Source organism: Tamandua tetradactyla, chromosome 21 (assembly GCF_023851605.1).
Source record: "Tamandua tetradactyla isolate mTamTet1 chromosome 21, mTamTet1.pri, whole genome shotgun sequence".
Taxonomy (NCBI): Eukaryota; Metazoa; Chordata; class Mammalia; order Pilosa; family Myrmecophagidae; genus Tamandua; species Tamandua tetradactyla.
The window spans coordinates 22882507-22908884 of NC_135347.1; the positions used below are offsets into that span (position 1 = coordinate 22882507).

Here is a 26378-nt window from a genome sequence, read left to right on the forward strand (position 1 = left end):
TGGAATAGCTAGAAGTTGTTGAACTGTGATCCAGAAGCCCTGATCTTTGATGATGATTGTGTAACTATCTAGCAAAAAAAAAAGGTAGTTTGTCTGTGTTTGTATGAATCTACTTCTGAATGATTTGTTCTGTTCCACTAATCTATATATGTATCTATCTCTGATAATACCACTACCTCTATTGTAAGTCTTAAAATTGGGTTGAGTGCAATACTAGTGGTCAATAAGAGGGGGGTGGGTAAAGGGTATGGGATATTTGGACTTCTCTTTTTTTCCTTTTTATTTCTTTTTCTGAAGTAATGCAGATGTTCTACAAATGATCCTGGTACATCACTACTATGTGATGATACCGCGAACTGTTGGTTGTATACTTTGGATGGATTGTATGGTGCATGAATATATCTCGGTAAAATTACATTAAAAAAAAAAGGAGCTCATCTTCAATGAGCCTGACCCCCTGTTTTCTCTAGGCCAGGGGTTTAGGGGACCATGATTACCACAGGACTCCTTTCACCTTGAAACTTCAAGGTTGCTTTAGGGAATAACTCAAGCAGTGTTCTTGGCTGACTGCCTGATTCAGTGGTCTCTTAAGGACAGAGCTATGTTGTGGAGACTTCTCGAAGGGATTCTGATTGGTTCTGTGGGGAAATCTTGATATTCCTAGAGCAACCTGGCCCTCCTTACTATCCCCATGGAGCTAACTGGAACCTTTGGGAATGTTTGCATGCGCTCTTTCCCTATAGATATGTAACCCCCAGGGATATGAAACTGCCTACCCCCAGTGGACTCTCTTCTGGGACTGGGAGCTAGGACAGGGCCCTCATTTCTGCTCTGGGGTGTAGATGAGGTGTGCCACCAGCACTACCTGTATTGTCCTGGCTCTGCCATATCTGATTTGCCTTGGCTGTCTTTCCAGGGAGTTGTCAAGGGAATGAAGAGCCTCAATTTCTATCTGTCTAATTGAATCATCAAATTAAAGACATACTCCATTCTAATTGGCTAAGAGACACCTTCTTCCAAATAAAGTACTGGCTGGAAAGGAGCAGTTGGCATGTCTCTCTTCTAAGGTACAAAACGGATTTTCCGTGGCAGGGGTGATATCCCAGCACACAGACCATCTCTGTGTCCAACTCTGCCTTTGCTTTCTAGCCATAGCCTGACTCTTTGCTGGCCTTCTGGGAGTGGGTCCCCCTGAGTAGGGAGGCTTATACTTCCGAATACCATTTGTCTGTTTTTACAAAGCAGAAAATGTTCCCATCAAAACGCACATTCACTGAGAGAATGTCTAAGGAAGCAAGTTCACATTACAAGGTGGGAAAATCATAACCATCGTATTCCCACTGTCTCGCCAATGCCTAGTCCATAGAAATACACAATTGCTATTTTTCTATCCAAATTATTCATGTTCCAATAAAAACTGATATGATCATATTTTCCTTTCTTACAATATTCCCAGCATACGTAGTTAAAATCTGAATCGTAATTTTTGGCTAAGTAAATTATTCCCCCTTCTATTTGAGTTGTCTTAAATTTAGTCAAATTTATTTTAATACTATCTTAGACTGCTACTTTTGGGGGCAGTAGGGGACATTCTTAGGACTTAGAGTACTAACCGATATTAAGCAAGGTTTCTTCTCACTTCTCAGAAAATATTTAGTTTACGACACCCTTGGACCTTTGCTTACCTAAATTTTGTAGGATTAAAATTCTTTATCCTCTAATGATTACTGGTTCATATATATAAATGTTATACACATGACCTTATTTTTTTTTTTTTTTTTTTTTAAAGGAAAGACAGAGAGAAGGAAGGAAGGATAGAAGGAAGGAAGAGAGGAAGAAAGGGAAACATCTTTTAAACATTTTCTTGTTTTTATTGTATTTTGTTTCTCCGTTTTCGTTACATGGGCTGGGGCCGGGAATCGAACCGAGGTCCTCCGGCATAGCAGGCAAGCACTTTGCCCGCTGAGCCACCGCGGCCCGCCCACACATGACCTTATTTTTGAACTTTAGAAGATGCCCTGTTGTTTCCCCATGGGAGGGAATTAAAATTTTTGATCAAGGAAACTTAGGACTCCTGTTGTTATAACCTTTCAAACCATAAAGGAATCCTACTAACTAGATTATAGTTATTTACAGCTGTTTCCTTGAAAAGCTAATCTTCATTCATCTGTTGTTTGAGATGGAATGTGGAATTTATTGACAGCAATCTGGCCACAGAGTAGAAGAGGAGAGGAATCGGAAGAAAAAAGAGAATAAGCTCATTTATTTTCATCCTTTTTTTTTATGTATGAGAACTTCATAAATTCTTTAGAAATTATGCTTAGTTTCACTTTTTATCATTCACTTTCGGGAGCTGGGCACAAATTAAAGTAACATTTTAAAGATTAGTTTATGAATCAGTATATTGATATTTCTTTTATTCTCCAGTATCTTAGAGCAGCTAGAAATTAAAACCTAAAATTGGGGAATTATAACCCATGCCAAACTCTGAAATCTGCTCTACAATTAATTGTCGCAATGTGCTTTGAAATTTATTGCTTTTCTGTATATATGTTATTTTTCACACAGAAAAAGAGAAAAAAATCAATTGCTATGATGAAAAAATATATTTTTTCCTTCTAATCTCCAGTGTTCTGGAGTAACTAGAAGGAAAAATCTCAGATGATAGAATGGTAACCCATGACAAACTCTGGGATCTGTTTCTATAACTTCTTGTTGAGGAGTACTTTGAAAATTACTGCCTTTTTCTTTCTTTTCTTTGCATATATGCTATATTATGCAATAAAAAAAGTTTTTTAAAAATTAGCTCAAAAACTAAGATCTGGACATTAATGGAGGAGTCCCTTTTATTTTCCCAAATTTTCACCAAGTATTACGTATTTGTGCCTATAATATAGTTCGGTAGAAAATTGTTTCTGATTGCCAAGAGTGAGCACCACCAAAATATTTTTGGCTTTTCTTTCTAAACAAGCAAAGTGATGTGTAATCTTCGAGTTTTAAATCTACCTTCTTAAGAAGGCCCATATTCCGTCTTCAAACATTTACTTTTTGTAATATTCTCTCTTATACATGCCAAAATGAATGTAATATCCCTTTCCTGAAAGAACTTAATTTTTTACATGGATTTTTTTAAGATTCATAAATAAAAGTCAATTAAAGTATTTATTCACATATCAGCATTTACTGAGTACCCATTAGGTGCTGGGCTGAGTAGTAGGTAGATACTTTATCATAGCTGAAGCATACAATGTACTAAATAAAAAGTGAAAATGAACTTGTAAGTGATATTGTACCACTCTAGTAGAGCTACGACGAATTTATTTTTGCAGAAGTCATTAGTCTATATTTTTTAGGACTCACCTTCCACTTATATGCAGTTAATTTACACCCATGTACTAAGAATGGGCCAGGTACGTGCAGAAAGCAGTTTTTTTTTTCTCCTTTTCTTTGCAGAGATAGGATTTGAGGTGCTTTCCACCAGTGACTCTTTTTTTCTTATTTGCATTTGCCTCATTTGATATCCGTGACTAAGGAGAACCTTCAACATGTTCTCTGAATATTGAGCAGAGCGGTTTGGCTGCTAAAATGATATAGGAGTTTTGGTTCTCAGGAGGCACTGTGACAGCAAGTTTGTCTCTTCAGATATAAACTGATCGGTTTCTCCTGCGCTGGGGACCTAAACGCTACACCCCGTTCCCATTTATACACGAAGGCAGGCAGCTGTACAAGTGGAACTTGAGTCCAAATCACAGGGTGTTATAACATATGAAACTTGAATGTGGCAACTGTTATTGTCTGCGGTAGTGAACTGTCTGGGGAAATTCAATCCCGGCCTTGGGTTTGGGGTGGAGGCTCCTGCAGCACTTTGTCGCCCATTTGGATGGCTTTGGAGCTGATTTTAAATACTCTTCACTGGAACCGAAGTAAAATTCTGACCAGCAGCTTAATCAGATATTTGAGGTGCTGTAGACTAGTGGAAATTTTTTTACTGTTTTCAGCTACCCTCCCTAAAGGCATAGTGTGTCTCTTCTGCTTTTTGTTATTCCTTCACTTGTCTCAGGGGTATAGGACCATGATAATGAGTAATATCTCTGCATCACATCACAGGAGGGATGATATTTCAGCAAGTAGGAGAAGAGGTAGAGTAAATTATTTCTAAAGTCTCTTTCAGTACCGTTTCTACGAAGCCGTTTAACTTGTATTGGTTTGTTCCAAGGTGAAATATGTGATTTTTTTCCTGGAACGTTATTAATGGAATTTGTGCAGATGATCATGCTGGGGATGAAGGCACGGCATCTGAGATACACAGCCTAGCCGACTATATTGATCACAGCCCAAATTGCTCAACTTTAAACTAGATTTTTGCTATAACCTTGTGATGATATATTTTATACACACACACGCACACACACAGCTTTACAGTTTCTTGGTCTAAGTCATTTTCCAGATTCACCCCAAAGCACACATTTACAGTGACACTTATTCTCGATGTGCTGGCTGAGGTCTGAGATGAGGAAATACCCTAAGCTCTTTTCTCTGAGCATGCCAATTTAAAGATCAGTGATTGCTACAATTTGGAGAGCAACAAATTGACCAAAATAACCACATTTTTGTGTGGGCACAGCTAATGCAATGGTACAACACAATGTGTATGCATGCTTTTTTGTTGTTTATTGTCTTTTTTTTTTTCTTTTCTGTTGAAAAGGCATGGCTATTATCTCTCTTTTTACTTTGCAGTTGATCACCCCAATTAATCATCATTTCAGATGATCATGAGGAGAAGTTCATCCCTGCAACTAGGAAATAAATAGCTGGAGAAAATGAGTTTATTAAAATATAGGCCCTTGTTCTCATGCAAATGTCCCTAATTTTTAAATCCGGATACAGAATTCAGTATATTATCAGAATTGTCCCTAAATGGAAAATTTTTCACACTGTTCTTGAGGTCTTGTCAGAGATTTAACATTTTAGTATTAAGTATCTTCCATTACAATGGCAGTTGGTAGCTGAAAAGAGCTCTTTAAATTGTAATTTGCATTTAGCGATATAGACTTGTCAAGTACCTTCAGTAGTGTGATTATGTAGTCCACTAATATACCTTTCCGGGGGGCTGAATTATTGTTAGAGTCCTCATCAAAAGCTTATAAAATCAGCCTTTAAAGTCCAGTAAAAGCGATGCATGACTGTAAACTGTTAAGAGATTTATGGATAAAGGCTTCATTATAAATATTCTGAGTTGCAGTTGATTAAACATTCTGCCTCTTTCTTACATAGTTGAGACACTGTAAACAACAGGAGAGAGTTTGATTGATTCATAAGTGAAATCACTGAATGGCACAAAGGTCAGGAGTGCAGCTCATGCTGTTAGGGCATATGAAAGTTCTGCTGGGAGAGAATCAGAATCAAGCCTCTTTGGTGGATGAAAGCATTTTAACTGAACCATGGCTTCACCTTGTATTTTTTTTTTTTTTTTTTTACTGAATTACCAAGTCACATTGCTGATTTCTCCTATTAAGAGAAAAAAAAAAAGGACTACGGCACTATTAATTGTGACTTTCGATTTTTCTATTCTGCAGAGAATGATTGGATTCAAGGATGGTCTCTTAAAATTTGTTAAAGCCTGGATCACATGACCATATAATTCTTAGGACCTCTTGTCTATTGTACAAGTCTAAAGAAAAATGGAGTAGCATAATGAAAAAAACCTCAGCATTGGACCTGAGCTGTAATGCTGACTCAGCCACTAGCCATATACTCTTGGACAACGATTATATAATATTAGCCGTTATTTCTTACTTAATCTGTGCTAGGCCCTTTATATACATTTTATCTGATTCTCTTAACCCTGTAAAGTTGTATCTTGCTTAGTGTCACATAACTGATTAATGGAGGAGCCAGAATTCCTAAATTCCTATCCAGCTGTGTTTGTCTCTAAAATCTACGCTCTTTCATCTTGTCTTGCCAACTTTTTGCATTGTGAGGTCCATATATGTAAAATGGGAACAGTGTTAATACTTCTAGAGTTGTTAGGAAGAATAGAGAGGTCGTGTAGTACTCCTGGCACACCAGGCACATGGGAAGTGGCAATTTTGGCCAGGCCCCATGGTATGATTTGTGTGGCCCCCCAAGCTTTTTGGCCTTTGTAGACCCTTTTCTCCAAAAACAAACAAACATACACATACACACATACATAATTCTGTCTTATGACTGCATTGGTAAAAAGATGAATGTAATCAAGGCTGGATTATATTTATGTTTTGTTTTGATTTTACAAGGAAGTAAAATATTTACATGAGCCCTTGAAGTAGCATGAACCATAGCCTCGGGGACTGCTGTGTACAATGCATAAATTGACCCATATCATCACAAGCTTATTACTGAATTCAGAGTAGTGTCTCTTTCTTTTGTGAATTGTGTTGCTATTAATGCCCTTTCAATGAAATAAGAACCCTGCTCAGCAAATGCGTGTATGTGAGAGAGTGTGTGTGTGTATTTGGGGGAAACAAAAATCTGTCACCATTGGTATTAGTTGGACAGATGTTCTTAACAGTGGGTACTTATATCGATGGCTCTTGACAGATTAGTCTGCCTTATGTCATTTATCATTTCATTTTTCTTGTATTCTTTGACATATTTTACAATCATTAGACCATTCATACATACATAGGGAGGTCTGAAATGGTTTCTTGATTTTTTTTTTCTCTGCTGATTAGGGCCTGCAGCTGTTTTTGGCCCTGTCTGGTCCCCTCTGGGTTAGAAGCTGGTTTCTCTGGCAGCTTCATTTTGTCTTGCACCCTCAAATCCACAACCCCAAACTGATTGCAGACAACATTTCTCAACATTCCGTGTGAAACTCCTGGTTGCCTCCTACTTGATGGATTTTGGTGAGGTCTACATGCGTAACCAGTTTGATTGACTCATAAACTAGTTTAATTACTGGATGTTTGGCCTGGCTTAGACTGCAAAGTTCTCTAGGAGAGACGCTCTTGCATCTTCTCAACACCTAAGGATTTAATCGGTTCTTGTGGATTGAATGATGGAATGATTGGCCAGCAAAGAGCCAGTCAGTTATGTCAGAGGTGCCAATTGTGTTTAGACTCAATCTGGTAAAAACTGGGTTGTTTGGAGAGAGGAGTAGGGGCCTCACCAAAAATTTAGAGTTTGAGAGAAACCTTTTATCATCGTATCAGGATCCAGGCCACATTCTTTGATCAGTTAAATAAAAAAATGCCAACTGTCAGGCATAGCCCAAGGTTCCGGGAAACCTTCCTCAGCCATGTCTGCACCCCGGGGCTCCAAAAAGGGTTTATGCCTCCTGCGGACAGCAGACAATGTGCTTGCTGATGCAGCCGGTGATATAATTAAACTTTTGACCACATGTATGACTTTAAGCAAAAAAGTGGCTAAAGCTCTGTGTCTAACGGGATTGAAGGATGGAATCCGATGCTGAGGCTTCTCCAACTAATCTCTCCTTTCAGTGTTCTCTAGAAACAGCTCTTCTGGGGGTCCAGAGTTGACAATAAGACCCTTTTATACTTAAAATGTCAGCAAAACACTAAGACTAACTCTTCCCGCAACACGAAGGGGTAAGCCTGGCCATTCTTTCCTCTTGACATTTGGCCTAATTCTATCTCAGATAAGTGGGCCTTGGATAGTCTCCAGCTGGAGAGGGACATCCTAAAATGTCCCCCTTTCAGGGTGCCTTTGAATCTAACTGTTATCGCCAAACTATCACTAGGTTTCCTGTATCTGAAAAGGGCACATCGTTCTTTTTTTTTTTTTTTGGTCGGCAGTAATAGCTGATATTTAGATTTCATAGACGCTATGAAATGTTGCTCATAGACACAACAGTCCAGCCGGGAAACTGACTTCATCTGGGAATGGCAGGTTTCCTATTTTCCCAGGCTACTTTCTCAAGCAAGGTTGGAGTTTTATGTTCACAATCCGCTGGTTTTTGAGTGACCAGGTGGCCAGAGTGCTTTTTGAAAACCCCCTCGGGACCTGAGGGAATTTGTATTGGCATTAATGTTAGGCATTTTGCAGGTGAAAGGTATTCTGACTTACATTTCACGATCTGATCTACTGTCAGCCAAGGGTGAAAAACCCACGCGAATGGCTACTAGTTCTTTTTGAACCCAGAGCAATATTTATACTTACTATTCAGAAAAAACTTCTGGGCTGAAGCTGAGGAAGGTGGGCAGGTTAAAACAGATTTCCATGTTTTAGAGTGCATATGACTCTGGAATGTTAGCCTTCCTGGGGTGGGGCCAGTGTGTGTGAGCCACAATTTAATTATCAGCATGTGAATTAAGGAAAGCATTTCATCAGACCTTAATATTGTATGACCTCAACAGTTGTCCTCCCGAGGTTCTAAAGGAAGGGGGCCTAGTATTTGGGGAGCTAAATAAAAGTAAGGCTGTCTTCTCTGAGTTTGTTTTTTCATGCTCATGAACTAAAGACTCTGGGAATTAGCAGCTTTAATTTATAGGACCCTTTATAAGCACCATTCTTGCATTATATTCCTCTCACACTTGTTGGATAAACAGAGTGTTGATTGATAAAATCATAGAGACAGCTCTTACTACAGTGTTCTAACAGAAAACGGTCGGGGGAATATATGTATTTAATCTCATCTAAGACAATTGAAAGTGTGACTTTACCAAGGAAGTGCCCACATAGTTCCTAATGTTGTGTTTTTATGTAATTCTTTCGCAATTGGCGTGATTCAAAATTGATTTCATGAAAGGAGCTGGGATGAACCTTTCTGTAACCGGCTGGAAAAATGACCACTTGAAAACATTGTGCCCCCTAATAGCATTCTTTGTAGCAATCAGAGATAATCTGCTTGGTCATCCTCCTGTTATTAGCTCATTTCCTTAAGCTGTTTCCTAAACTTGTTATCTCGTTGCTGTGATGGTACCAGTTATTGGACTGTAGAATATTTCCTTTACTGGATGTAACTATTTTCAGTCAAAAGGGTAAGATAATGGAAATGGACGCTTCTGTGAGAACACTGTGGTAAGATTAGAAGACTAGAAAGTGTCTATTAAAAACAACAATGACAAAAAACATTTTGTGCCATGCCAATACCTTTGGAGAACTGGGCAGTTCACTTAGTTGAGCTCTGGGATGTCACCATTACTGGCATACTTGAGTTTTTAACGTGGCCATTTAAGTTACTGTTTGCCTACCATTTCCTCCTTAAGGAAATGAGGCAGTTTGCTGAGAAGAAATTAAATAATGCTTTCCTTTCTTTTTTATTGCCTTTGAGATTTCCATGAAAACTTTATTTCTGGGGACTTCTAAGTATATTTGCTATGTGCTAATGCTGATGTTCTCTTAACTAAACGATTTTGGAAACTGGTGAAAGTAGGTTAAGCAAAAAGGGTAGACTCCTAGATAGACCCTGCGTCTTTCTTATTTTTGATCGCTTCCTAATATCTTGAATTTTGACTAAAACTTTTTTTTTGAGGCATCTCGTTTTCCTGGTGTGTTGTAAACTCTTTGAGGATGGGGCCCATATGCTGTATTACTTGTATTTTTGTGCATGGTAGTTTACACTAGACTATTTTATAGTTTTCAGGATCTCAGCAATCGTGACTTACCCAAAAAACAAAATAAAGCAAAAAAAAACAAACAAAAACCCAAGCACTATCTATCACACTTAAATCAAGTTGCAAAAATATTAGTAGAAACAGTTGCTATTATATAACAAGCAACTCTAATAACAGATTTATGAAATAATTGGTATAAAAACCATCTATGTGTGTTCAAAGGATTCCCAGAAGAAGCTTTTTCCTTTCAGAAAATAAAATTTCCTTCTCTGGGATAGATAGCATGTGTCCTGGTGACCACAAAACAAACCAGACGTTTTGAGGAGATGTCTACTTTAGCCTTCTGGATTTTAAGTGTGGCTGAAAGTTCTTAATTTTACTAGGGTCAGTCTTTTTTTATTAAAGTCTAATGTTTTGCCTGATTATTCAAAGATTACTTCCTGTCTATGTGGGGAAGACTTTCTCACAGGCTGAGGGCTGTTTCTCACCTTAGATCTTTTCGATTAGTCACTTGTTATATTTGTACCTCCAGAACAAGACCAAAGAATGATTTCCATTTTTATTCTTTGTTACATTTGAAGAACTAATGTGAAAGAATGTCATGCGTTGTCAGGGAATGATTTTTCATGTTAGCATTAACGAAACAGAGTAAGTACCCTCTGCTTTGGCTTTTTTATCATGTTTACAGGGATGTCCTTCAAAGTCTTTGGTGATGATGGGCATAAATCAAATTGAGAACAGTGGTATGTAGTCAATTTAGCACAACTGCATTTTTTAATATGTAAGTAGGCTTAGGTTTTTATCTCCCTTATCTTAAGCCCCGTCAAGATCAAACTCAAGCAAGCTTTCACATCCCACAATTGAATCTCACCAGCCTTTTTCTTTAAGTTAACATTAGTTCAAACTTTCCCCACTGCTTCTGTCAATAGATTTTTTAAAGGCAGGCATTAGAGTTAAGTTTGCCTTAGTCTTTTTTTTTTCCCCCATCCACAGCGTCAAGCCCAAGGGCTTCTTTTAATAGGCATTAGTTAAGGCCCAGAATTGAGAAGACATTTGTGAAGGAGACTTGAAGTTTGAAACAGAATTGGCCTTTATAGTTTTTCCATGGGGGAAAAAAAATCTTCTTATGAGAATAAAGGCTGCCTACTAATCTGCTACCATCTGGAGAATGGAGAAGCCAGAGGTTGCTCGCATCAGGTCGCGTCCCTTATGTAAACTGTCAAATTCTTTTCATATTAATGGCATATTGAGTTAAACCTAGGGAGGTTGGGTATCAGAGCTCATTTATTGATATTTTTTGCAAGGGAGGGGTCTTAATATTGTTACAATATGAGAGACACTGATAGCCAGAAAAAAATAATTTCTGATTCATAAAAGATTTTTCCTTTTCCTCACGCGTTGCTTACCAATTGTTTCTAAGTGAAACTCCTTGAGTTAGAGTTCTTCCAAGCAACTCTTTTCCATCAGACTTTACTGGAGAAAGTTTGAATGAATCTTCAATTCAATAAGAAGGCCAATCGATAGCTATCATATTTATCCCCATACTTGAAATAAAGTAGTAGTAAATCAGAGATTCTTTCTGTTATGGATTATTTTGCACACATGTGCATGTGAGTATAAATATAGATTAAAACCTTTTTGTGCTTTCTGGTATAATAGAAAAGCTAAAATAACCCCAAGTCTTATGAGGTTCCAGCCTATTTGATTGCTAAAGAATAAAAGTCCCTCACTTTTTTGATTATGAAACCTTTAGCCTTCTGTGGATGCTGGGCCAAACAGATTGCAAATGTCTTGACAGCTCTATTCAAAGCAGGAGTCCTCGTCAGCAGTGCTTATTTCGAAAACCAGGGAAGATTGATTTTGTTCTTTCTGAAATTGTTCTGCCTGCCCCGCCGCGCCCCCCTTCCAAATAAGAAGAGACCCACACATTCACTCTCACAAAAGTTGCACTCTCTAAACCACCGAATGGAAACCCTAATAGGCATGTTATTCCCAGGATAAGCAATGATTGTATAAGCTAAAAGAAGTGGTGAATAAAAGCTGCTGTTGCATTATATATTAACTACATAGGAAATTTTGGCAAAAAAAAAAAACAGGTCAAACATTTCATAAATGTTTATTGAACAAATAAATAAAAGAAAGACCCGATCTCTTGCTTTACCTGACCAGTCTTTGGATTGCATAAGGGGACATCAAGAAAAGAAACCTAAAAATCAGCAAATGTGATTAAATAGAAATCAAGCACTGAGATTTTCAGCTTTTAGAAATTCTTTTATATTCTGAAATGAGAGTATTTGTCCCTGGTGCGTCCTGTATTCCATGAGCACTTCTTATCCCCCCTGGTTTCATGTGTAGACCGGAAAATGAAAACCAGATCAAATGACCCAAAGGAGATGAAGCATGTTTGTTTTGCCCATTATATTTCTCTGCTCATGCCTAGATGTGTTGCCTTCTCTGTCCCCTGTGTTTGAAGTTGAGAGCTGGGAACAGACGTGAGATTGAGGTCCCAGGGAGAAGCCAAGTTCAGCCTGAACTGGTGAACTCTGTGGGACTGAGGGCAGATAATATGAAATAAAGAGACTCAAGTATGACATTTCTGCCAGTAGGGGAAAGACCCACTGGGGCTTTGCAGGTTTCTTTTTGGTTGTCTTAGTGGGTGGAGCCTCGCTGAACATCTTGGCGGTTTTCCTTACGTAAGCATCTCCAATTGATGATGGTGGGAATGAATTTGCACACAAGCCTGTATAACACAGGATTTTCTGCCAGACATTGAACGCTACGATTCTGAGGGAAATTGTTGTAGGAGGTAGAGGACCGATATTACAAAACATCAGCATGATTTTGTAAGAGTCCAGCAGCAAAGGAAATAAAAAAGAATTGGGTGAAAAGAAAGGGGGAAATGAAAACTTGCCAGGGTGGAGTGGGTATGAAAATATCTGCGCTTAATAACATGATGTAAAAAAGAAAGAGTGGGAATGCAAAACTGATTTTAGTTTTGTATTTTGTTGGTTGTAAATGGTACCCTAATATTTGAATGAATTGTTGTCCTATGCTGAGGTTTTAAATAATTTCTATTAAGAGTCCCATAATAAACTTTTATTTGTAAAAAGGTAGTAAAAGATTTTCTACAGTGATCAAGCACTGAATTTGTAAATGACTTAAGAATCTTTTTTGTGGTGGGTTCCCCTTTGCATTCTCCATTTAGAACTTTCTAAGCTTCTCACATGCAAAGTAGCGGTCAGGTTCGTATTCATTTTTTTGAGCCTGCCTGGGAATTTATCTGACTGCAGAGCACTGTGACCCGACAAAGATTGTGGCTTTGGGCAGTGTCTGTGCTATGGCAGGACCTTTTGCTCCTTTTGTGTGCTTTACATGGAACTTGCATCGTCAGAGCCCTTTCCCCTTGGTCTCTTTCAAAGAGATCCTTGGGTTTTCTGGAGCTGGACCAAGAGGCGGAGTTCAGCGCTGGGACCAGCAGGGGGTGCCCTTGCCAGATAAGAGCAGGTTTCTCTGTGCCAGAGCTACTAAAAATCACGTTCTCTGCCAGTCTTTCCATTTTAGTCAATTTAACTCAAGATTCGGCCCCAAAAGCGTTTTACCCGGCCCTCTCAGGTCCCGGCCCACACCTGTGTGACTGTGCTGTCCACTTCGCTGTTTTCAATTTCTTTTTGTTGTTAACAGTAGGCTCTGCTTTGCAGCTGCCGCTGGTCCCCTTTTACTTAAAAACTGGAGAGTGTTTTACTTTTCCTTTCCTTGTATCTAAGGTCAAGTTGAAGGGCACAGTCACCTGCAGGGAGCAGGACCAAGTGTGTTCATTGAGCATTTTGCTGTTTTACATGACCTAGCCTTAAAGGAATGTCTCTATGGGAAAGGAAAAACCTGTTTCATAACCAAGCCCTGAGCTTTGTTTTCTCTCGTCAGGGTGACAGCCCTTTGGTGCCTGCCAGTGGGTATGCGACAGGAAGGTAGAGAAATTGGATCATGAAAATTCCACGGGCTGGTGATTGTTCATTCTTTAGCCTTGTAAGTGGGAGGATACCGTCTGGTTCCCAGGGCGGCACGGGGACAGGGTTTCATTCAGAGCCCAAACCTATGTCATTTGCATTTTATTATTAATGACAACAACCACAGAAAAGGGAGGTGACCCATGCTAGTTTTTAAGCAGTTTCAGCATAGTCTGGTGGGAGGAAGAGGATTCGAGGAAGCATTTCGTTTCCTGAGTCTTGCATTCAGTGGACTTGTCGACTGGACTTTGCTGGGTAATGCTTTCCCCAGACAGCGAGACATCTGCGCAGAAAAAGTTCACGGTGCACACCCGGGGCTTGTTACCACAATGTGGTGCTTTATGACTGAGAGCCTTTTCTTAATGCCTGAGCCACTAGGCTCCTTTGCCCTCTGCCCCATGTTGGATTACAAGCTTCCCCGAAGCTGGGGCCATTCCCACTCCGGCTGGGGCAGAGGCTGGGGCAGACGCGAGAGCAGAAACCCCACAGCAGGTGCTGATGCTTCGGATGTCCTTTTGTGCACACCCCTCAACCCTCTTCCCCACTGGCTCTCAGTCCCCACCTCCCTCCCCGGCCCCACCATCCTGCTGGGGAACTAATTCTTGGATTAGTTCTCAGGCAGCTGCAAATACTGATACGCCATCTCCTGTGGTAAAACAGAAGCATGCAACAGGTACCCCCCAGGAAGGAACCTGAAATCGCCGAGCTTCCTAAATCTTAGTTGGCTTTCAGAAGCCTATGTGCAGTTGGTTTATTTTGATTAGTTTTTAGTAAATGCTAATTATTTAATGGGATCGATTTCCTTTGTTATCTAGCCCCCTTGTAAGTAACTCTGGCGTTTCTGCTGTGTGAGGACACAGATTCAAAACTCTTAACTATCTAGGGGTTCTTGTTTTGCTCACATAAGCAGACCTGTTTAAGTAAGTTCTGTGCAAAATAGGGTGTTGACATTGAATTTCTTTCTTTTTTTTTTTTAGAAACTGATGTTTATTTTCTGTTCTCTCTTCCCACTATCAACAGAACCATTTAATTCCTGCCCCTCCCCCCAATTTTTTTTTTCCCATTTTAAAAGTCATCTTTAGAGGCAATCTTTCCCAGAACTTCATTGTTCATGAGTTATATTTTGAATCCATTTGGACACCGACCAGGAACTTGCTATAATTGCTCACGTGCAAGTAAAAGCTTTCTCCGTGTATTAATTAGTTGATACAAGGGATTAAGATGATTATGTGAAAGGTATTGCTGCTTTTTCTTTTCCCCCTAACTATTTCTGAATAGTTAGACCAAGGTGGGGGGGGCAAGGCATCATTTGATCCCATTCGCTCAGCATGTTCTCCTGATAAAGGCACAGAATTCGAACAGTGAGGTTTCCTGAGGCAGCAGAATATGGGGGTCATTTGGATTCACTCTTTCTGTTGATGTGAAATGTGGATATTAATCAAGGCTAATTACATGAGCTGGGTTTGGAACAAACTGAAGGCCAGTTTAGGGCATGCTTCTCTATGTAATTACTGACTTTCAGGTACGTGGGTAATTACTAGAAATTAGAGGCCCTGCATTTATGCGTCTTGCCTCTCAAATGGTGGAAGCGGTTTATTTCATCATTAGAAGGTAGCTCTCTGCTCAGAGTTGGTGTTAAACAGATAATGCTATCTTTTAAGTAGGCCCAGCGTATGCTCCCTCATTTCCAGAGTCAAGGCAATAAAAATCCAGACAACCCTGGCCTATTTTTTCCCCCCTTTCAGGGACCTTCTAATATTTGAATTCAAAGAAAAATTAATATATATTTGGCTGGGGAATGGAATTTAATAGTTCACTGTCTTTTTCTAGTCATGCATTTCCTCTAGTGTTATATTCCTTGAAAAAGGAATCCTTTCTATTAATAAGTTAAATATCACGCTTATTACTTGAAAAACAGTGGTGCAGAGTTGTTTCACAATATGTGCTTTAGAGAACAAATGTCACTGTTTTGGGAGGTACCTCGATAGTGAAGCCCCTTCCTAGAGGGCTGGGAAATCCACCATTGGGAGACTTTTGTAGAGAGGGGGGTTTTCACTTCCAGTCAGAAAGTCCCAGAGGTCAGAGTCTTGTTCTCAGGGATTTCTGGCAGTGAGACTCAGGTATGTGATTTCAGCTAATATCTCTGACCCCTCCTTTGGCAGTGGCCCCAGGGTCTGCTGAACAGGGGCAGGATGGCGTGGGATCTTGAGTTCAAAAGCTTGTTGGACTGTCCCAGCGTGACCAAGGATGTCAGCTCCCGTAGCTGCATGCGTAGGTTTGTGCCCATTGTCAGTTTTGTGAGAGGCTTGGTTTCTGCGTCAGTTCACTAGGTTTGGTTGCTGATGTTAGCAATAAGAACTCTGTGTGACCATGATTGTGTCTTTATGCCTATATATATGCAGGTATATATTTTCCTGTGAACATGCATGCATACTTTGCGTGTATATATACATGTGCTTATTAGAAACTCAAGGAAGGGGCTAGGTCCTTAGGCTATAAGAAATCAGGGGTGGGAGCAAATAGTAATTTTTATAAAAGTCATACTTGGGGCTTGTTCTGATATTGTCCTTTTTAAGGACTTTTGGAGCCAATTCCTATTATGGCTATACTGCTGCTGCATCTGGAAATGTGATGGATTTCTAAAAATATGGAGGCCTGGTAATAATTTTGCTGAACTGAAGAGTTTTAAAAATTTCTATGTGTAAAAAATACTGTTTATATTTTCAAGGTTTTAAAAAAAAAAACAATGTTTTTCAAGTAGTTGATTTCATCACAAGGCCCAAACAACTAGCAAATTTTTAAGTTGTATTTGTGTTGGCACTTATGGTTCTTTCCTGTCCCACAGTTACTTACTTGCTCTCCATCCGGGATGTACACTTCTCACCTTGCGCTTGGGTGCTTGTGTTCATTTCTGACCCCGGTTTGAAGATGGCCAATGCAAAAAAGGAGCAATTGCATCTCTAGGTTGAAGAACTGGAGTGATTGAGTGCTCTGTGCTTTCCTTCTTTCCTTTAATGGTTTTATCACTTCATTGTTACAACAGCGCTGCTTATGGGCCATTATTTCACCCCCTCCCCTTCCTCACCTGCCTCCACCACACATCCCCTCCAGAGGGACTTTGCAGGCTTCTCCTAGTCCAGCTGTCTCTCTAAATTCTTTCCCTTGCTTTACCACAAATTGACCCCTTCTTGTGATCCTTATCTTTCCTCTTTCTCCCTTTTCCCACTTTTCTTCCCCTCTATGGAAAGGTGGATACGTATACAGATCTCTATAGGCATATTCATTTGCAGACAAAGGCACATACTTGTTTATATACAAATTGAATATCAATATTAAAAACATGCTCTTCTTCCAAGCCACATGATGCCTTATCTAAGAACTCACATTCCTAGCACTCAGTGCCCCACATCTTCATTTCTCAGTGTACCCAAGAAATTCTGCGTAGACATCCACATAGGTTCACCCTTTTCATGGTTTTCAGAGAATGTGGTTTTTGGTCTTTTAAGGTTAATGGTCCTTTACTATTAGGAGATTAGTGAGAATGCTGCTGGAACACATGTGGGTGGGAATGTCTGTCATCTACCCTGTGTCCTCCCTTTTCTTGGGACTCCTGGGTGGTGCAGTTTTAGCAGGGGGCAGCAGCCGGGTGGAGTGGGTGGTCCGTTGCAAAGCTCCAAATCCATTCACCCGGCATGCCATGCTCTCCCCTCTCCAGAATAGAGAGAAGACTTGGTCAGGTCCCAGGGCCAAGTGGACACACACACGTGTACCACACATTCCAGTTCTAGCAGGAGGGCAAGCCCAAGGTCATAGAAGTAAATCAGCAAAAGTGGAAGTCAGGGCTGTTGATTCTTTACGTTTCTCCCTGTAGGCTGCCTCATATATTCTTGGAGAACTCATACATTTTTTCTACTTTGCATTTTAAAGATTTATTTCATCTTTGGCTATGCAGAAAGGAAGTGGAATTGGGTCTATGGGGACATTCCTTTGTACAGAATATCAGTGACATCATGGAATGACCAGAGTCCTGCTTTTTATTAAAGGACACATAGAAAGTCCTGCTATACCAAATGACAGTTCTTTCTCATCCTGTTTGAGTAATTCGTATCTAGTTTTAAATACATTGTAAAAGTTCATGTAGTCGCTGAATAGAAATTTTGTGGGCTCTTTTTTTTTTTGTAAGCATTAACTTACCAAATTTGAATGACAACTTAAAAAAGGAAACTGTAGAAAGAAAGTTATTGCTGTCACTAGATTTTTTTTTTTGCTGTCACCGTTCTTTAAGGATTAGCCAAGATTAATTAAGAGGATCACAAAGGGTTGCATTTGGGGACATATTTGGAAGAATATATTATGTTGTAAAAATAAGGAATTTGATCAATATTCTGTTCCTTAATACTTTCTCACTTTTGCAAACATAACTGGAAGAGATCCAAAACTTAAAACTCAAACGATATTGCCGGCAGTGTTTATCGTCTTCTCCTTCCCCTATGGTTGATAAAAGTTGACTGATGGGATGTGAAAGGAAGCCAGGAGTCTTTTTTGTACGTGTGTGATGTCTGCAGAGCTGCAGTAATTTGGGGTACTGCCTCCTGTGAAACTCGACGAATGCGTGACAAAGAATGCAGCATTTAGGTATCTGCTTATGTGTTTCAAAATGCCATTAACAAAGGCTTTGGAAATGATAGCGGTGTTTTGTTTTCTTAACCTGGAGAGTTTTATTATGTTTCATTCTCATCTGCCTTTAGCAAACTGGAAACCATCGTCACTGACACTGCTTTTTCCTTTACGTTTGAACTTTCCTGGCAGAAATGGCTTGTCGATAGAGTCCAAGCCAGTTCATTCCCTTTGTGTGCAGAGAATTAGACACATGAATGCCACAAATTAATCAAATGTAAGTCCAGAATGGAAGGTTCTCACCCACTAACATGACTGTGAAAGCCCCTTTGAATAAGAAGGAAAGGACCCATCAAATATACATAAAAAATAGCGAGTTTATGAAGGCCCGGGAATTGTAGGGCTTGACTAGACCTGCATGCCACCACTTAGGGGGGCAGAGTAGAGGGTGAGGGTTACAGGACCACCAACCCATGAGGTGGGAGTTTTCTTTTATAAATGCTCTTCTCTAAAGAGAAGCTTCTGGGAATATCAATGAGCGCCTTGCTGAGGAGGGTTTGGAGGTCAGAGTGCAGGACCAGCTGCCAGGCTTCCTGAGGGACAATAGCAGAGCCCTTCTGTGTATATGACAAAGGGATATTCCAACCGTGTTTTTAGATGCTGCTGAATGAAACAGCAGTTAAATTAGAATCGTGCAGCATCATGTAAAATTAACCTTCTCACCTCCTTCCTCCTTCCTAGAATCAAAAGTTGATTTATACTGCTCTTATTTTTCTGATTTCACCCACCTAATTTTCAATTTATACAACTTTAATTATTTCGCCACTGAAGTTTTAAAATTTTTTATGCCCCTTTTAATGTATAGAAAAGAATGCAATATAAGAAAAAGTTCTCTTGTGGCTTTTGCATTTAATATTCCAAGCATTATTAGGTTTCTATAAATTGGAAAAATACATGTTTGTAGGTGGACATAAAATATATATTAGATACAACAAATTTTCTTGTGCAAACGATAAAAATGTAAGTATATCAACAGTGAAGTAACGTGGCTGAATTAAGTTTATATGCACAGGTATTAATTCCCAGAGAAACATCAAAAGTCAAAAATTGAACTCCCATGAAAATATTGACAGGAATTACCCAAGAATTTATTCTGAGATACTTCAAATCTGGATTTGATATAGATATAACTTATGTAAACATAAACAGATGAAACATGAGAAGTCCTATCGTTAATGCAAAAACAAAATGAAAACTTGGCATTTAAGTCACATAGCATAACTATGCGTACTATTTTCCTGACTATGTCTTGATAAAATTAAAAGTTACCCATAAAAATGCTGCTCTGTGGTATTTCAGAGACCATATTTTTGTTCCTGGTATGGTTTAAATTTCACATTATGTTTATTTTTCTTCATTCTCTTCGTCTTCACCCTGAAACCACAGAAGGTTTTCAGTGGAAGGGAGAATATTGTATCATGCTTCCTGGTCTGTGGCAATTGGTTCAGTGTGGATTTTTTTGTGTGGTTTTCTGTTGGAATGCTACCATATTATTGGTCTTCACATTTGCCAGAATAGTTCCAGTTTTCCATCTTCTAGCACCAAATCCCCGAAAAGGTCATGCACAACTTAATGAATGGCCAAGCACACATGCTGAGGGGTGTATGGTTTCTTGGTAAAATGACTAAGTGGAAAGTTTGGGCCTTTCAAATTCAGTCCTTACAGTAAGCATTTATTGGACCCCTCTAGTTAGTAAATGACCTCTTAGATCATATAATGATAGTAAATTAATGTTGGGCATTTATTACCATGTATCCATAGCACATTAATAGCCCTAAACCTGTTAGGAGACTTAGATCGAAATAATGTTGTCTGATGAGAAGTATCAGATTTAAAACAAATCGAAGCAAAGCAAAATCAGAATATTTTCGACCGGTGTTTTTAGCTGTCTTTTCTTTAATTTGTTCACATTTGACATTCATTGAGTGTCTGCAGTATAGGTTAGGATCTTTGGGGAATACAATGCAGGTTATAGCCTAATAATGGAAATAGGGCAGGTAGACTTTATCATTCACTAATAGCAGGGAAATTCTTATTAATAGTATCAAATATATATCGCACGCTGTTGGGATTTAAGGAAAGGGGTATTCACATGTGATAAGGAAGTCAGAAAGGATTTCTCAGCAGAGGTGAATGTGAAACATTAGGATTTTGACATTAGGGCAGTTTCTGTCTTTCACAATAATTGATCAGGCCACTTTGCTGGAAAATCTACAGAAAATTAATTTATGCTGGATACTTGGGTAAATAGATCTGGCTGCTCAAGGCTGGAAAGCAACAGACCCTAACTTCACCACACTCCATACCTCCCGCAGCCCCTGCCATCTTTCTCTTCCAACCGAGCAGATAACTATGGCTCCACAGGTATGGTCCTTTTGAAGCACATTAGTTGATACTCTTTGACTGGACCTTGGTGGATGAGTAGCTAGGAGAAGTATGCAGGGGCCCCCTGAGGAAGTCCTAGAATGATAGGCCGAGAATTTGTTGGTTCCAGGAAGGTAGAGGGGAGCTCTGATGACTTTTGAACAGGACTGTGACCTATTAAGAATTGGGCTTTAGAAAGATTAATCTTAGAGTAATCTTTAGAGTAGGAGAGACTGGCGGTAAGAACCTAGCTAGGAGGTAGTTGCAATAGTTCAAGCAAGAGGGATGCGAGTTTGAATTCAAGTAGACTCTGGGAAAGGGGAAAAGAGCAGATGTCCCAAAGATAGGGAAGAGAGAATGCATCTGGCCATGGGGGTGAGGGTGGGGGGTAAAGGGAGCAGGAGCAGATGGCAACACCAGGGTTCAAGGAGGGGAAAGATGGCACTTAGGAAAAGTCACAACATTATTTCACATAGGGACATTGGGACGAGATGTTAGTGTGGAATTATTTAAAAATAGAAAAATAAAGGTGCTCTCTTTTTAAAAGATTTGATCATTAAAGAGAATGAACTATTAATTAAACCCTTGTCTTTTCAAAATGAGTTTGAATTTGGTTTTTCACCAAGAATTGGGTATGGCTTTAAGAAAACCTTTGCGTCCATATCTCACAGCATCACTGTAATGGTTGCAGGACCTGAGGGTGATTATTTTCATATCCCACTGACTTTCATGTTGGTTTGTGAATCCACTGAAAATGAGGCTTTCCCCTCACATTTTATACCACAGTCAGCCCAGCAATTTAATGCTGGGCCTTCCAATATAAATATTACATTATGAGTATAATTTCCCATTAGTACCACAAGGAGTTATCTGGATGCTAAGAATAATTCAGCTTATAAGGTCATACACCAATACATTCTTTCCAACCCAAAACAAAAAAAAATGTAAAGGGAGGCTCTTCTTTCCATTTTGTTTCTTATGCTAGATTAAAAGTTTCTTGATGAGGAATCAATCTTCTGCACAGTGGGTACTCAGCAGACGTAACTCACCATGGTCTAGTGAACTTACTATGAATTTGGAAAATGAGGATTTTTGTTTTGTTTTGATGGTCATCTGCTTCCCCTCAAATCATTCTTTAAGTAATCAAATCATTAAATCTAATTCCAGTTTTTCATTAGTCAAGAACAAATCAATTACCCTTCATTTGAAGTTTTACTTTGTTGAAATATGTTGCAGGAAGGAATTGTGTGTGCGTGTGCGTGTGCGTGTGTGTGTGTGTGTGGGCAAACCAACTAATAACAACTTCCAATCCTGTTTCACAAAAAGTAACCTAGAGTGTTGGTTTAGATACAATATAATCTCAAAAATGAGGTTATATGTCGGTATGAGAGAGAGAGAGAGTGGTGGGGTAGGGAGCAGAAAGAAACTAGATGGAATGATAAATGAAAACCAAAGAAGGCGGGCTTCATTTTACTGGTATTAATTTGGTGAATTATCCATAATTTATTAGATCGTGTAAACATTGTGGCAAATTTTTTTCCCTGTCAGTAATGAATTGCTACATCATTCATTTTGTCAAGAGATCAAGAAACAGCATTGCTGAGCTCAAAGAAAGCTGCATGAATGTAGCTCTGTCTGAAGCGCTGGTTTGGCCACTATAATTCAGGCATAATCCACGTGGTTGCTTCTTGCGTGAGAAAACCTTTCCTTAGACGGCGGGACATGCTGGCCCATGTGTGAAGGAGGCTACTTGGTTGCACTGCCTTGTGTTTCTCGTGTTTCCCGAGTGATACCATCCTGGTTTTCGTGACATGTCTCCATATTGGGGAGAGGAGCTCAAGAGTTGAGTGAAGAATTGACATCTATCTATCTATCTATCTACACCTACTTCCAAGTATATTTTAAGTGGTATATGATGAAGATACATTTTTTAAAGTCCCAGTTAAAGATTCTAAAAGAGATCAGATATAATTTAGCTGAAGATAATTTAGGGCATATTTGCTGGAGGGCTCTAGAGTATCTGTTTCAGCCTTCAGTCTGGTTTTCAGTTTCCTGGTGGCAATGAGAAAAGAGAAGTCTGAATATATAGCTCTCACAAATAAAGTAGGTGTAGATAGATAGATAGATAGATGTCAATTCTTCACTCAACTCTTGAGCTGCTCTCCCCAATATGGAGACATGTCACGAAAGCCAGGATGGTATCACTCGGGAAACACGAGGAACACAAGGCAGTGCAACCAAGTAGCCTCCTTCACACATGGGCCAGCATGTCCCGCCGTCTTAGGAAAGGTTTTCTCATTTAAGAAGCAGCCATGTGGATTATGGTTGAATTATAGTGGCCAAACCAGCGCTTCAGACAGAGCTAGAATGTATATGTTTTTTTCCTTGCATTTAATGACCAGGCATTATTTGTTACATGACTTTTATAATATAAATGGTACCAGGTAGAATAGCAGATATTGTCTTTACTTTAAGTTTCGTAAATCATATTTTATGGCTTTTTCTTGTTATTGACCCTCTAAAGGCCTAATTCATGACTTTCGGTCGTAAGTTAGAGAAAGCATTTCAGCTAAAAAAGGTAGGCCGAAGTTTAACTTTTCTACTGCACCGAGATTATTCATGTATGCTTATTTTTTGGTCATCTGGTCATTTGGTAGAGTTTAGGACACCTGGAAAAGATAGCAGGGATTGTATCCTTTGTACTGAACCTCTTCTAAACAGGAGGGATTAATTGAGGGTTAAGCCCTCATAGGTATTCAAAGCACAATTAATCTCTGTTGGTTGAAAAAAAGACACGGTCTTTAGAAACCTGACATAGTGGTAGCAATTGAATTACAGACTTGGGGAGCTAACAGGGAAGCATAGCACTTGGCCCACTCAGTGATTCTTGGCTCTGCCTCACCTTTGAGATTCTGGGAACCACTCACACTCCAGGGCCTGTCTAAGCAAGCAGCTATTATAATGAATGAGGTCTGTCCCTCCACTAAGTGTAAAAGCTGGGGACAGGGCAAAGAGAGGAGTCCAGTTCTAACCCAATCCCTTTTTTGACAGACTGGGAATCTGATATTTAGGGAAGTTAAGCCACTTGTCCATGATACCCAGCTAGGTGGTAGCATGTGTGAAGCTAGAATGTATAAAAATAAGTAGCTTGATTTGAGTTTGCGGCCAACCAAAAGGTGAGTCTATTTCAAAACAGCACATGGAAGGTGACTTAAGTATTTGGATGGAAAGATTATGAAAGGTGAATATCTGATTGATCAAAATATAAGGAACAAGCCATGATGGCTCAGCAGGCAGAGTTCTCGCCTGCCATGCCAGAGACCCACAATTTTTTCCTGGTGCCTGCCCATGCAAAAAAAAAAAAAAAAGAAGAAGTAAATATGTATATGTATAAAGGCAGTTTCTTTACTTATGTTTTTACACAAAGAACAAAATTCATCTGTTCATTGTGGTTGAGACCACACAATACTTAAAACACAGGTGGAAAATTCATTAGTTAACTTGTCACCTTTTCCAAGGTGTCAGGTTACTATTTTCTTCTCCCTGGCCTCCTCCACTTTATATTATTTGAAAAGCCTTAATTGACCTATATAAGATAGCCAATGACCATATTTTGAGCTAAAGTTTAAATCTTCATATATTGGGTGATAAGCATTAAGTAAAATTTGAAGTTGAAAGTAATTCATTCTTTAGCTTCTCAGTGTAAAAGCAGTCTTTTAAAATAAACTTCCAGCAAAAGAAGCTTGAGTCTTCAGTGTTGGAGCCTTTGAGAAAATAGAGTAAATTTAGTTTTATATAACTACTCTAATACTCTTAGAATGCCAAAATGTTTTACAGTAACAAGTTTGAGATAGGATCCAATATGAATATATCATCTTCACAGCAAGCCTGTTCCTTTAGTCAATTTCAGAACACATATTAAGCTAAGCAATATCTATATACAATTTTTGTTTCAAAGTATATTCATGTTCTCATATGTGGGGTGTATATCTAGTGAAGTGAACTCAAACAGATGTAACCAAGTCTTTGATAAAATTTAAAGTTAGCATTCTGCCATGAATAATAGTGTGACTTCATAGCCAGGGAGAGAAAAATTATGAGCTGGCTCTTAGCAAGTGCTCCATACAGACCCATTATTTTCATGAGGAATCCATTCATTCCATCACTCCTCAGCAAATACTCAGTGCCCATTATGGGCCCAGCAAGGTATTACATCCCAGAGGGTTTCCGAATAATAAGGCATCTTCAAGAAACATGTACCTTTTTATGTATGTGTGAGCAGACATGTGTGAAAGAGTTAATTGACAGTTCAAGAGTCACAATGAATTATCAGAAAATAAATACTCAGACATCATAATTCAGCATGAAGAAGAGTTTTGGAGGAAGTGAGGTGGAGCTGTGCTGCAGAGGGGGTAAGCTTTGGGCAAGAGGATGCCTGGTGGGGGCCGAATAGGTATTGGGGGTCAAGGCTGCTGGGTTGGCCCTGACCACTCACTCGCTCTCATCTGCCAAACCTTTTTTTGTGTCAGTTTCCTCCATTTTAAGATAATCTCTAACATCCCTTCTTGCAGTCTGTCATCTGAGTGCCCATCTGGCATAGAATTCTCCATTTCTGCCTCCAAATTTTAGCTTAAACATAACAAGTGCCAGGACATAATAAGAAAAGAAAAAAAACCTCATATAAACCTACTTGCTTTTGTTCTCTTTCCTTAGAGTCAGCCTCGATTCGTTTGTTCCATACATATTTCTCATTTAGAAAGTAATTAAAAAGAAAGCTATACATTTAAACATATCTAGCTTTCATTGTTACATAATAGCTGAGTCTAAACTGGGTAATTCTCATTAATGAAAGGACAAGAAAATAAGTAAGTGAAGACATAATTAGGTCACAGCATTTGACCATTGTGACTTAACCTTCCCTCTGCCCTTAATCAGCTAAAGCTATGGTCTTAATATGGACAAAGAGCAATTTTAAATCTCTTTCTAGTCCTATCCTTTTCCTTAGAGCAGCTCCAAATCTAAACCTCTCATAAAGAAAGAGATAATAAAAATAGCAGGGAAAGTACAATGGGAATTATATTGACTCTCATAGAAGTTTTGTAGGAGAAATATATTCTCTTCCTTCAGCTCTGTAATAATATAATAATGGTGTGATTTCTACTTTGCTAGACTAGGAACTATTTTGGAAATCTTTAATGAATATAATGAGGTGGTAAGCATTTAAAAATTACTATTTCCTCAAAGCCAGGAAATTATTTGTTCAGTGTAAAATGCAAGAGAAAAAGAAAAAAGGGAAGCTACATTTTTTTTAAATAGCATTATCTATGTGGCATGGTGTACTAGAGCAGAAGAGGGAGCTGAGACCTGAGTTTTGTCCCTATCTTTGAATCTTGCTGTATAAACTAGCTCGTCACACCATCTCTCTGGGCCTCAGGCTTTTCGCCACAAAATAATAGTGATAATATAAGTAAGCACTTTTATTTACCATGTGTCAAGCACTGTTCTCTACCTTTTAATCACTAAATTGCTAATTGCTTTCCTTCATTTCTGTTGCATCACCACAACCTTTGAAGTCCTGTTAACTCCCAGCATTGGCCATTGGGCTACTTGATTCTTAATGCAGCACGTGGTCCAGACTCATGCTACTCTCCCTGCTTTCTCATTTAGCTCTTCCACTGAGTGCCCATCACCTAAGAGGCACTGTGCTAAGAACCAGGACTAAAATGTGACTAGTACCACAGGTAGCCTCTGCCTTTCTGGAACTTACAGATTAACAGGG

At 39.2% G+C, this 26378-nt stretch overlaps 1 protein-coding gene and 1 long non-coding RNA gene across 3 annotated transcripts in view; both read left to right on the forward strand.

Annotated features, from left to right (window-relative positions):
* Window positions 1–26378, forward strand: part of EFNA5 (ephrin A5) — a 277728-nt gene that overhangs the window by 81927 nt on the left and 169423 nt on the right. The gene's annotated exons all lie outside the window — the stretch shown is intronic.
* The window catches only part of LOC143665530 (uncharacterized), a 56178-nt gene continuing 35287 nt past the window's right edge, over window positions 5488–26378 (forward strand). Inside the window, exon 1 of the long non-coding RNA XR_013167037.1 lies at window positions 5488–13577. This is a non-coding gene — a long non-coding RNA (uncharacterized LOC143665530). The remainder of the gene's footprint in view (window positions 13578–26378) is intronic.